This window comes from Panthera tigris, chromosome B3, assembly GCF_018350195.1.
Source record: "Panthera tigris isolate Pti1 chromosome B3, P.tigris_Pti1_mat1.1, whole genome shotgun sequence".
Lineage (NCBI taxonomy): Eukaryota > Metazoa > Chordata > Mammalia > Carnivora > Felidae > Panthera > Panthera tigris.
In genome coordinates this window covers 47,761,633-47,775,887 of record NC_056665.1, presented here as the reverse complement: position 1 = coordinate 47,775,887, position 14,255 = coordinate 47,761,633, and the positions used below count along the sequence as shown (strand labels likewise).

Sequence of the window (14,255 nt, the reverse complement as noted above, 5' to 3'; positions counted from 1 at the left end):
AAGATCAAATTAGATAACACACATAAAGTACACAGCTCTCTGCCTGGCACACAGAAATCATTCAATAAATCTTAACCATTTTTAACTCTTGGCTTAATCACATTCTGAAAAACTCTAAGAACAGATTACAATTTTGTTATTACACTAGAATTTTCAAGATATCAGCTGAGCATTTAGAAATTATTTTGTTTTTAGATCTTTGTTACATTATTTCTTTTGCACGATGAAATGTTAGCTTTATAAGTATACCTTCTAGAATGCAGCTGTCAAATCTATCCTACCATATTTTCATCTTTTTAAGAAAGAAACATAAACTAGTGAAAACACACATAACAATTTTAAACCCTCATATAAACATAACACACATACCTACAATTCATCAATACTGTTAAAATATATACTACCTGTCTCATAGGTTAAAACAGTATCTAATTAAAAAATACCAACATATAAAAATTAACATTACAATAAAGTACCTGATATCATATCCATTAAAAAACACTTTCATTTTACATGCAACACTGTATTTTAATTTCTAAAAAAAAATCCTTTTAAAAATGAGTAAGGGGCACCTGGCGGGTCAGTCAGTTACACATCTGGCTTCGGCTTAGGTCATGATCTCATGATGAGTTCAAGCCCCACCTGCATGGGGTACTCTGCCTCTCTCTCTGCTCCCCACCTCCCACACTCTCAAAAGCAAAGAAACAAACAAACAATAAAACCCTTAAAAAAAAAAAATGAGTAGGTACCAAGTTAAATTAAAAAAAGAATGTGAGGAATATGGTGAATGGTTAAGTTTTCTATCTCCCCAGGCCCCAAAAGTCAGTTATTCAATAAAATAACCCGAGAAACCACATCATAAAATTAATGCTTTCTTCTCATCATAAAAATAATGTTTTAATAGGGAGTTTGCATTCCTAATCAAGAAATTAGCAACAGTAAAACCAGATAGAATTAACATAAAAGGGAAAATACAAAACCAAAATATAATGATTTTAAATAATGAAAATTTGTATTCAAAATAAGTACAGCATATATATGTTCAACCAACTCATAAATTTTGTCTAAGATTAACAAGCTAGCTGTAATCAAAACCACACTGAGATATCACCTCACGCCAGTCAGAGCGGCTAAAATGAACAAATCAGAAGACTATAGATGCTGGAGAGGATGTGGAGAAATGGGAACCCTTTTGCACTGTTGGTGGGAATGCAAACTGGTGCAGCCACTCTGGAAAACAGTGCGGAGGTTCCTCAAAAAATTAAAAATAGATCTACCCTATGACCCAGCAATAGTACTGCTAGGAAATTTACCCAAGGGATACAGGAGTGCTGATGCATAGGGGCACTTGTACCCCAATGTTTATAGCAGCACTCTCAACAATAGCCAAATTATGGAAAGAGCCTAAATGTCCATCAACTGATGAATGGATAAAGAAGTTGTGGTTTATATACACAATGGAATACTACTTGGCAATGAGAAAGAATGAAATATGGCCTTTTATAGCAACGTGGATAGAACTGGAGAGTGTGATGCTAAGTGAAATAAGTCATACAGAGAAAGACAGATACCATATGTTTTCACTCTTATGTGGATCCTGAGAAACTTGACAGAAGACCATGGGGGAGGAGAAGGGGATAAAAAAAGAAAGGGAGGGAGGAAAACTATAAGAGACTCTTAAAGACTGAGAATAAACAGGGTTGATGGGGGTGGGAGGGTGGGGAAAGTGGGTGATGGGCATTGAGGAGGGCACCTGTTGGGATGAGCACTGGGTGTTGTATGGAAACCAATTTGACAATAAATTTTATAAAAAAAAAAAAAAAAGCTAGCTGTAAGAAACACTAATAAACCTTTAACAATTTTACTTATACACTTGGAAGTGTTTTTCAGTGGAGTAATTTGGATGACACAGGGTCACTGGTACACTGTTCAGAAAAGTTTGATCTGTCACTCTTTCCTCCTCACAAATTTCCCAAAAAATCAAGTATTCAAATCATTCCACTGACTTTAAAGCTTTGGTTTATGTTCTATATCATTTTATAAACAATTCTTAGTCTTTCACTAATAGCATACTGAAATGGAGGTCTATATTTTTAGAATTCTAATCCCAAATTAATAGAGCTTTAACGATTCAAAGTGTGTTCTTAACTATGAGTAGCAATCTATTATTTCCAACCCTTGTTTTGTGATCTCTCAAGAATTTCCAACTATCTCAAGGAGATTACAAAAAAACTCATTTTAACGTTCATTACCTTAAAAGCATACACAATCTTTTGAGGACAAAGAGTCATTTTAAAAATTTCATTTTATAGTACCTTAATATCCATCACCTATTGATTCCACTGTGGAAATTAATTGTAACAAGGTTAGAAAACAGAGAATGATGTCTATCTTGGCATACATCACACAAATACAAACCTTAAAGCGTAAGCAATAAACCCTATATAATTGAAAAAGACCCACAAGTGAAATCTGATTTCATAAAATTCAGGTGTTTAAATATGAGGTTTTATAAAGAAATTAACTTAGTAAATTTATTTACTAACATTAAGCAGATGAAACAAAATTTTAAATCAGTATTTTCTCCTTTTATGCCTATTTTTTAAAATGCTTTATTGTTAGAAAACTAAGTACCTTTTTGTAGAATCAGCCCAGTTTATCAGTCCAGTCTGTTAAAAACCACAGACTTATTTCTGAAAAAGGTACATTTCAATCACATAAAATGTACAATCAGAAACATCTGACCACTAGCAACTAAAATACTACAGACAAAATACTGAGAGATCATAGAAACTTTAGAAGCTATGTCATCAAATTTTAACCAATTTCTGAAAGACAGTTATTTTTATGTTAAGTAGAATAATGTCTTTTGAAAATGGTCACTCCAAGTATATGAGAAAAGGTCTCCATAAGGGGAGAATATGGATACACTGTTTTATTTTTTAAATAAACTAAATATTTCAAATGTCATTTTAAAAAAGGATTATACATGCAGGAATCTTAACAGTGAACAAGCAAAGAGACAATGGAAAGGGTTGGGACTCAGCCTTGGCTGGAGTTCCAGGAAAGGAAAGGAAAGGACAGGAGAGGAGGGGAGGGGAGGGGAGGGGAGGGAAGGATTCCATGCAGAAGAAATAACATGTGGAAAAGATCTATGGCACAGCAAATATGAAAAACAGAAAAGAAACCAGTGTGAATGGAAAAGAAAATCAAGGGGGTATATGGTAGAAGGTAAGACAGAAGTCAAACAACAGCAGCATCCTAGAGATCATATTAGGAATCTTGTCCGTAATCTAAGACCAATGGAAAGCCAAAAAGGGGATTTTAAACAAGAACTGGTATAATCAGATTTGTAATACAGTGTCAAAATAACAGAATTTGAGTCTAAAATCAAAGAGACGGTAGTTTTATTCTATTCTGTCCTAATCATCCCCACTGGGAATACAGTGAGTATACTGGCTAGGATGCTTTCACCTATAAGTAACAGAAAACCCAATTCAAATTGGCTTATGCAAAAGAGAATTTTTAGCACATTTACAGAACTAAATACAGGTGCAATTTAAACAATGACTTACAAAGTTGGCTTTTCTATCTCTGTTCCTTGACTTCACTTCCTCTATGTTGTTTCTACCTTCAGAAGAGGTTTCCCACTATGAATCTCTCCAACTTAACACCTTCCAAGATTCAAGTCCAAGACTCTAATAAGAGGGTTAGCTCTGATTGGAGTTGACTGGTTTGACTGGTTTAAGTCATATGCCCTTCCTGAAGCCAATCACTATTGCTAAGGACTTGTAATAGGTTTAGTCCTAGATCACATACTACCCCTGGCACCAGAGCCACAACAACAACAACTAAGATAAAAATTGGTTCCCCAAAGGAAAATTAAGGTATCTGTTACCAAAGTAAAGGGGAATGTTAGGTAACAAAAACAACAGATGTCCATTATAAGGAATTAGTATTAGCACTTTGTCTAGGTCAAAGGACTAAAGATATTTAACCTAGGAAACATGAGACTGTGGGGCAGGGGTGGTTGAAAAGAAAGCTATTTACAGATATTTTAAGTTTGTCATGAGAAAGAAGGAAAAGAGTAGGTCTTGTTCTTTCTAGCTCAAGTGATAATAATAACAATATTAGTAATATTTACTTGTTTTGAATAAACAAGAATTTCATTCCTAGTGTTCAGCTTCAACAAAACTACTTAATTTATTACATACTATTATGTTATCACAATTACAAATTATGTTACTAATAATAACAATTTATCATTACCATAAGCTAACATTAATTAAATGCACACATTATTTTGTCTATTCCTCAAGAAACTCTATGAGGCAGGTACTATTATCATCCTCAGTTCACAACTGCAGAAACTGAATTATTGAGGTTAAGTACCTTGCCCAAAGCAACACAATTAAGAGTAGAGCAAGGATTCAAATCTAGACACTTAAAATATCACAGATTCCAGCCATACACTACTTGCCTCCACCAGGAACAAGACCAAAATTACAGGGAGGCAGATTTCATCTCAACACAAGAACAGAACAATTCATGGTTAAATATCAGGAAATGAGACGAACTCAAGGTGTGATAGATCACCAAACAAAAATATGAAAAATTCAAGCATTATGTAATCGAAATGGTCACTTTCCAAAATCCCCAAGGATCCTTCCAACCCTAATATAAACATACCCATCTGGCATAGATATGAAAATGTAAATTTTTGCCTAGACAAAGGGGATTTATTATTTCAGTGAATGTTGAATTATGAAAAGCCAATTTGGTATTATGAAAAGTCTTTCAGTAATCAAATCAACCATTCCCAAATATTTTCTAGAAACTCCAAGTTCAATATAATAAATGAAGCAAATGGGTTGAAGTTCAACATTGAGGATAATTGAGGATAACTGAGGATAAAAGCAAGTAAATTCCTGAAGAATAAGTAATAGTTGATAATTTTAATTAAATAATATAAGTTGAATTTTAATAAACCTGTTTGATGTCAACTCCCAATGATATCAAGATCTACTTCACAGACACTGACTCAGAGCAAAATCCCAAATATCAAATCATGATAAACCAACTGTTCAGATTTTTAACATTTTTGATGACACAAAAATCTTTAAAGTAGTATCAATAAGTAGAAGGCATATGCTTCAGCAGACTGCTTATAACTATAAATCAATCTAAATCAGCAGAGTCATTAAAAGCTTCTATGTGAAAGGAATCCTTCATAAAAAAGGGTATGAGGAATCAATCTCTTTTTGTACCACCTCCATTTCATCCAAGTAAAATTTCTGCTAACCCTGATCCAGGCTGCAATCCATTTGCTCTACTTATCACCACCCATTCTGTCAGTCAAAACTAACCTAAGCACCACAGTACAGCTACTACCTTTTCTACTGCACACACTGTATTCTACTGACAATCCGGATAACCCTCCCCCATTGCCAAAGCAAATTACCCTTTCTTCATTTACATTTTCCTTATCTTTCATCTATTTTAACTCAATTTCTTGAAACCTCCTCCTCAAATATTTTCTATATGCCAACAGACTGTTTCTCTATCTACCTGCTCCAATTTAACTCAATAGATTCTCCACATTTTCTTGCTCCTTAAATAGTGCAAAATCAGGTTTTTCAGAGTTTAGTCTTCCGCCCTACACAAATTGTTACCTAAACAACAGATCTAATAAATTCCATTGTCTTAGGTTGTCAGTTCTCAATAGCAGGGTATAAAATCATCAAATATTAACCTCCAACCTTGACTCCCCTACTAAGTTCCCGCCTATCATTTCTTAACTGCTAAAAACTACTATCTGGGTATTTAAACTCACCTCAAACTCAGTATTTCCAAACTGAACATAACTTCTCCACAAAAATTAGTCCTACTTCATGATTCATAACAGCCAAGAAGTGAAAACAAGCCAAATGTTCATCAACTGATGAATGAACAAAATATGATATATATCCATACAATGGAGTATTACTCAGCAATAAAAAATGAAGTACTGGTACATGCTACATGGATGAACCTTGAGAACTTTATGTTAAGTGAAAGAAGTCAGTCACATACTGTTTGATTCCATTAATATCGAATGTCCAGAACAGGCAAATCCACAGAGACAGAAATTAGATCAGTGGTTGCCAGGACCTGTGGAGTGGGGAGAGGCAGCTTAACAGTACCATTACCTGAAAGTTAATGGTCTGAAAGCTGAAAATACTACCTTGAGATTAGACGATTTTGATGATTGTATAACACCATGAATGTACTAAATGCCACTAAATTGTATACTTTAAAATAATTTAAATGGTGAATTTAATGTTATGTTAACCTGACCTCAGTTTATAAAAATTAGTTCTACTTCTCTTCTTCCACCAATAAAACTGTCATCATTCTGATCTTGAGTCCTTAAAAGTGTTTCTCAATATTCCCCTCTTTTATTCATCGTATCTAATCAATCAATTCCCCAGTCCTATATAGTCTTCCTTCAAAATATTTTCTACAACCACCCTTGATTTTCAATTCACTACATACTTGTTCAGGCACTTAGAACCTCACATCCATAGTAAGATTTACCGTGTAAGATTCACTTTATATCAGCCTCTCAGCATCCAGATCTATATGATTTCATCCATTTAACATAGAACCACCAAATTAACAATGTCATAAAAAAATGTTTTCATTGTGTCATTTATCAATTCCAAACTCCTCAGTAACACTCCACCAATCCATGCAGAGCTCGGTTATCCTTGTGTCAGAAGCTTCTAGAATCCAGTGAGGTACAGAACAGGCCAAATGTTTTAGAAACTGTCATTTCCACCAGTGGTTGGTGCTGCCAGGCTGCAAGGCTAGTCCTATACTATCCAGCTTAAGCAAACAACATGCAATCCTGGGATTACAGGGCTGAGGTTTGAATTAGGTAAGACCAAGGCATCATAGCCTACAAAATTAACATACAGCATTAGGCATCCAGTAAGTATTACAATAAATGAAATGCACTTTTTGAGATTCAATTCCTTCATCTGTAAAGGGCGGATGATGATAATACCATCCATCTCAAAAAGGCATTTATTTTAAAGATAAAATATGATGTATAAATTTATTTTATAATATATAAAATATCACAATAAAAGATTAGAAACACATCTCTTGTGTTACAACTCCTCAAATAAACACAAATACTAACAATGTAGTGTCAAAAAAGTAAGGCCAATTTTCTTATTTACTCTTTGTCTATTCAACAAAGTTGAGAGCTCTATTACTTATTTTTAATCCTAGAACTTAATAAAGACATTTTGTTTATGAGGGCCTTCCCATCAGCAATCAACAATCCTGTATAAAGTCAGATAATCTTAAACCCTAAATGGAAAAAGCAAAATAAGTAAACAAAGTAGGAGATAGGGATTACCTATACCCAAAACACTCAGACCCCTCCCAAGAGCTTTAGGCTTCCCTTCTCAAACTTGCCAAAGGTAACAATTACCCACAAAATAAGGAAAACACAGGGGTAAAGCCTAGAAGCAAGGAATATATTATTTCATAGACTAATGATCTTTGCTTTGGTTAATAGCCCTCAACTGAAAGACATGCAAGTAGCGGTCATGCTGAAGAAATCCCCAACCTGGCAAAAAAAAAAAAAAAAAAAAAAAAAGTGTGTCTAATTAATTTCTAAGGATGGAATCTTAGAAGTCCACAAACCCCAACCTAAAATATTCAAGATATATTAATTTACTTAAAAATGACTACAATAGGGGTGCTTGGGTGGCTCAGTTGGTTAAGCATCCGTCTCTTGATTTTGGCTCATGTTGTGATCTCATGGTTCACGAGACTGGGCCCCACTTCAGGCTAGCACTGGGCATGCATCCTGCTTAAGATTCTATCTCCCTCTCCCTCTGCCCCTCCCCTGAACATATGTGGGGTCTCTCCCTTAAAAAATAAAAGAGAAAAGAAAAGAAAAGAAAAAAGAAAAACTTTTAAAAATGATTATAATAAACCCATTACATATTAATATAAATATTTATGTGAGAAGTATTTCCCAAAACAAAATATTTAGAGAGGGGTGGCATTGTTTTATATTTTTGCAAAACCCATTAGTATCTGCCTTAATAAAGACAGCTGTATTTTCTTATCTGCTTCTACATTTAATCTGTTGCACTACATCGTTCGGTTGAAAAATCCAGCCTCACAAGATACGTAGGTGGTAGAGAGAGGATCTTGTATAACCCTTGAAAGCACCTCAGGTCCCCAAGACCATGGTTAGAGAACTGCTACACTACATTAAACAAGTCAAAGCCTTTGTTTAAAAAGGAGAGCTAAATTAGAGCTGACCAAAAATTTGGTATATACCAATCCCAAGGAGTAAAGTCACAATTTTAAATAGTTAGGGAATATTAAAGTGATGAGCACAACATTAAGAAAAAGCATTTATTAAGCAGTAATTATATATAAAGCATTGTATTTAAAAACACAAAGATGTAAAATGACACAGCATCATTCCAAAAAATCAGTGTTCATCACCATATAATAAACCAGAAAAGCAGAAATGTTTGCAATGAAAAATAATTGAAATAAGAAATATTTTTTATTTAATCCAGTTCGCCAAAAGGCCTAAATATTACACCCTGATTCTACAGGGTTTCAGTTAATCATTTTTTACTATAGAGGACCTCTGAAGGTAAAGTTGGGAAGTAATGGAAGAAAAAATGCTAACAACAAAAATATTGTGGAACAGACACGTCAAGGAATAACTTTTTAAGTACTACCTGCATTCATTAGAGATGGAGTGCAAACTGCTGAAAAACCTATCATGGTAGTAGATGGAGAGGCAGGCAGGTTTAATGTGTTAGAAAGGGGGCACTTTATATATCTGAAGGTCCAAATTAACCATTAACCTTCAATATACCATCAGAATCCACAGAAACAATTTTAGTTTATTTTCTTTCTCGGGTAGTTCTAGTTGTAAAGATTGACATTTTATGGCTTTTATTGTTTCCTAGAAATCTTCAAACAACACCTTATTACTTTTAAACCGAATAAAACTCATTGTATTTGACAATTACTATGTGGGTCTACAGGATCCTTTTATAAATCTAAGATACATTATGCGATCATAGTGATTTTATTCTTCTTACATCTTGAAATAATTTGCTAATTCCATCATTCTGGGTATTATTTCACCACTGATAAACAAATATTCCCACCTATGCTTACAAAAGAAAATTATAAATAAATAAGAAAACATAAGAACGATTTAACTGCCTAGAAGAATAATGCAACGGTTAAGTAAATCATCATCTTTCACTCTTCTTATCTTTCAGTTTTCTTATTGTTTTGCACAAAATATTGCATGAACTTTCCAAAAGATGACTGAAGACATTATCTTTGTAATCTGTGTCGAAAAGAAGAACTTTACTTCTACCCTTTTATGTTGTTGTACCTGAGGACCCATGAACTAAACTAACAAAAAAAACAGATTAACAAGAGAAAAAGCACAAAATTTTTATTAACATTTACACACACAGGAATTCACAGAAAAGAAGTAAAACTCAAAGAAGTGGTTAAATTCAAGGTCTCATATACCATTTTAACAAAGGAGAGGGGATTAGGGCTTTGAGAGACAATAAATCATGGGAAATAACTAGGAAATACATGGGAGAACTAATGGAAGATAAGGGTTATTTTCATTAGGTCTCTTTATGCAAACTCATCTTGGTATCAGCTCTCCATCTCAAAGTGGTAAGAGTCACTCTTTCCTACTAAGGGGGCCCGGGGTTGGGGGAGGGGGATGTCTTCACAAAGGGATATTTATGCCTTGCTTTCAGGCAGATAACAGGAGGACAGAAAACAATTTTTACTTCTTTTAATTCCAAACTGCTGTCCACTCAAAATAATCCTTAGCTCAAAGTGGCATATGTTAGCACAGCATACCCTGATCCTTTTCATATGCTTTTATTTTAGTCTTCCCTAAATACAGTTAAGAACTCAGAACTTTTTATTTTCTGCCCATTATGGGACAGAAGAAAACTGGCAGAGGACACATTTCACAATTATTAAATGAACCTGAAAATGAATGCAAAGATAGACAGCAAGCACCTTAGACTCTAATGATGAAAACACGGAAATCTCAGACTAAATCTTCAGATGAGATTAACCTGATACAGTTCATAAATGGACAAATGTTAAATGCGGGTGTATATAACGATGACTAAAAGGACATAGAAAATGTGGAAAATTTTTTTAATTCACTGGATTGGTTATGCTAACTGATATCTACAAATCCAGAACTGAAAATATCTGGCAATTATGAAGCAAAGATGGCCATCAATGCTTCAACAAAATTAAGACTTATGAAAGGTTTCAAAAAATTCTTCAAGTATTGCATTTAATGATGCACATGCAAAAGAAAAAAAAAAAGCCCCAGAATGATAAGAACTTATCAGAAGTATTTGAAATCTGAAATCAGTATTTACAAGATAAATACACTCCAAGTTCATTCATGTATGACAGCTGACCAGTAGTTAGTTACATTCAAACAATGTTGCCCATTTCAGGTACACACACTTTCAAACCCTGAAAAACATTTACTAAAAATCTGGGCAACACAGGACAGTGAATCATCCTAAACTTGAAAGATGCAGATCTACACAGATTCAGAAAAGGGTGGGAGCAGAACCAAGAGTAATAGAAAAATCACAAGAATGGACAAAAGAATTTTAAAATTCTGTCAGAAATACAACATGTGACAAAATTTTTCTAAGTTTAGAACTAGGTTAGTATTATTATCCAACAAGAAATTTTCTTGATTTGGCAATATCAGGAAGAACATGGTTGAACTTCTATGAATTTTCACAAATAGGACATAAGAAAAAGTCAACTGCACATAATCTGGGCTTTATACATATTTGATGACTCTTAACTATCCTATGAAAAACTAGTTTTTTTCTCAGCTCAATGCTTTCTCAAGCATAAATGAATTCAAAAACCCTTGCATAAATTAACATGAAGAGAGATGTATTATAAAAAGACTACATGAGAGGTAGATATGCTCATTAAGAAGGTTAGAACTTGTATTTGCAAAGGAATGACTTGAAAATGATAACCTATGACTGACAATAGTGCAGGGAATTCTTTCAGTGTATGGGGAAAGCTTCAATTACAAAACCATAAATTGCCAAGAAAAATATTTCTCATGCAACTAGGAAAACAACTTGCAGAAACAAGGAATTTTGTCTAACCCTTCAACCACAACATTCTTTTGCACAGGTCTCAAAGTGGGAATAAAGGAAGATATTCTTCGTGTGCATACCAAAAATTTTTAAACGTGCATATCCATTGTAGTATGTGGTATATAATTAAATGCATAAAATATATATGTACAGAAGGTACAATTTAAACCTAACGAAGAGTAAACTATCAGTAAAATACAGAATGTGGGTTATTTTACAGGACTACTGGTAGCCTGGTCTCAAAGGTCAGTGTCATTAAAAAATAAAAAAGAGGGAACTACACTAAATTAAAAGAAACTAACACAAACAAATGTAATGCATGACTGGATACCGGTTCCAAAATAAATCACTAAACAGAACATTTTTGGGGGACAATAGGAGAAATGTGAATACGTACTGCATATATATATATATATATATATATATATATATATATATTAGATTGCAGGGATTATTCTTAACTTTAAGTGTGCTTATGGTATTGTGTTTATATGGAAAATTGGCCTTATTTTTATGACACACAGACACATCCATCCACGGTACTTAGGTGTGAATTGTGGTATTTGCAGTGTGCTCTGAAAATGTTCACCAGAAAGAATTTAAGATAGGTACTTAAAGCAAATGTGACAAAGTGGCAACACTGTTTAAACTAGGTGGTAGGTTATGTGTGTCCAAACAGACTATTCAACTTTTCAATATGTTTGGGGAAAAAAATAACATCAAAACTTAATAAAAAGTTGAAAAACTAAGAAATGAAGTCTAAAAAACAAAAATGTAAAAGAAGGAGCAATTGAATAATATTTCTTAAATTTTGTAGGTGAGCCTCCTTGCTTCTCCTCACTCACCTTATTCCCACAGACAAAAAAAGAAATATAGTGAATTGCGTGCGCACTGAGGTATCAGAAGACCTAAGGTTCTAGAAATGGTTCTATCACTCCTTAGCCATGACCTCATTAAAGATGTCTCCCTGAGGCCGTCTCCTGATCTTCAAGATGGTGCCATAAACACAGACCAGTGCAAAAGGGGTCTTCAGGTACAAATAGATTGCACCAATGGCAGATACAAATGCAAGATAACAGTTGTAACGGTATTTATACTTATGTTTCGAAACATCAAGAGCAAAGCAGCCGTAACAATTCTCCAAGCAAACCAGTGCCTTCCTTGGCACAGCAAGTTTCCGCTTAGGCAGCCTAAGTTGCCACTAATCCCCCGAAAGCAGGACTTCTCACAAATGCTAAGAGGGGGCTTTTGTACTTTAAAACTCTACTCCGAGGCTTCAATTTTATGCTTAATGGCACTAAAAGATGTCAAATTCTTAAGACCCAGTCCAAATCTCAAAACAATAAAGTTTAAGTCCACAGAATTTTTAAAAAACCAATCTTTGCAAACAAAGAGAAACCCTTGGACCAAGGTCTCCCGTGCTTGCAGAAGCGGGTCCGCTTTGACGTTTCTCCTCTCTAGCAGATTTCTCCTTAAAAGCCTTCAAACTTGACGTAAGTTGGGAAGAACTTCCATCTCTAGAGCAAGATAAAACCTCAGAGTGAGCTCATTCTTTATGTCTCATTAAGTGAAACCTGAAAGCACGGTCAGTAAATTGTGTACCCAACTCCACGTTTCTCCTCAGGGCCCTTCTGCAGACAATAACGGGACTTCAAGGGCAGAGCAGGGAAAGTCCCTTTGACAAGAATGAGGGTGTGAGCGTGGAATGACTGGTCACCTGGGGGCGACGGGTAGGGCAGCAGACAGGGGCCCTAGGGCCCTGGACGCCTGGAAGTTCGGGACCCCCTTTGGTCTCTGTCTACCACTTTAGAGACTCCGGGGAGCGTCGTTGTGAGGGAGGCATGGGTCCCCGCCAAACATCGGCACAAAATGTACGGCGGACCAAAGGGAGTAGTCTCCAGAGGAGAGCCAAACCCAAGCTGGGGCAAACAGGCGCACAGGCCCTGGAAGGCGAGATGGAGGAGGCGGTGGAGGAGGCGGAGGAGGAGACGGAGGTAGAAGCGGCGAAGGCCTGCGCGGCCCCGGCCTGCCGCACCGAGCCGCCTGCCGCAGCGAGCCGTCTGCCGCGTCGCGCCGGGATCCCTCCCCCGCCGGGGCCGGCGCAAGATGGCGGTCAGGCCGCCGCCGCGCAGCCGGTCCCCTCCCCCGCGCCCTGGGCGCTCTCGGCAAACCGCGCCGGCCTCGACACCCCCGGCCCAGCGCCCCCGGAGTGAGGCGGCGCAGGCCGCGCGGGAGGGCCTCTGCCTGCTGCAGCGCGGGGCGGGCGGGGGCGGGGGGCGCTTACCGTGAGCGGAGCGGATCGGCCTGACTGGGGCCCTGAGGAGGAGGAGAAAGAGGAGGAGGAAAAGGAGGAGCACGAAAAACTACACGGCGGCAACGGCGGCGGCTCCCATTGCGGAGCAGCAGATGAGCCGTGGGAAGGGGGGGGGGGGGGGGGGGTGTTCTCGTGGAGCCGGCGCGCTGCCTCATGGGTAGGCTCCGGGTCAGCCTTCGCGCGTCCGGGCTCCCTTTCTTCTAGCCGACACGGGAGGCGGGCGCCGGCATGTGCGTCTCACCGCAGGCCTTCGAAGGCCGCGGCGCCCCACCACGCGCTGGCCGCGGGCGAGGGCTAGGGCCGGGGCCTGGCGAGGCTGTGAGAGCCCGCCTGCTTGTCGGCCCGGTCGGGCCAGCTGTCTCGAAATCGGGGCTGCACCGGGTCTGAAGGCATGGGAACGTGAGTTCCAGGTCCTCCCTGTGTGTAGCAGCTAGTTCTCGGCAGGCTTGGAAAGAAAGAACGTCTAGGAAGAGAGGCGCCATTACAAAGACTGTTCCTGAGGCGCGAAGACGTAAACCAGATGAGAAGTCAAGACAGGTTCTTTTAATAATTGGCTAATTTCGCCATACTTTTTTCAAACCTGCGATTTTAATTGTGTCTCCTTTAATTCCTGCCATATGGATGCCTGTAATAACTTAAAAAAAAAAAAAAAAGAAAGAAAGAAACATGCATTTACAAGGACACTTACCAAGATACTGCTTGCTACACACTATATT

The 14,255-nt window shown here is 37.1% G+C and overlaps 1 protein-coding gene across 4 annotated transcripts in view; it reads right to left on the bottom strand.

Annotated features, from left to right (window-relative positions):
- The window catches only part of ZNF280D (zinc finger protein 280D), a 139,782-nt gene extending 126,147 nt beyond the window's left edge, over nt 1-13,635 (bottom strand). For 3 of the 4 annotated variants that reach the window (XM_042988791.1, XM_042988793.1, XM_042988794.1), the window contains exon 1: nt 13,510-13,635. The gene's annotated coding sequence lies outside the window, so the exon portion shown is untranslated. Of the gene's footprint in view, nt 1-2,252; nt 2,498-13,509 lie in introns of those variants that run through there. The other variant, XM_042988790.1, reaches the window with a different exon arrangement.
- Nucleotides 13,636-14,255: the final 620 nt, after the last annotated feature.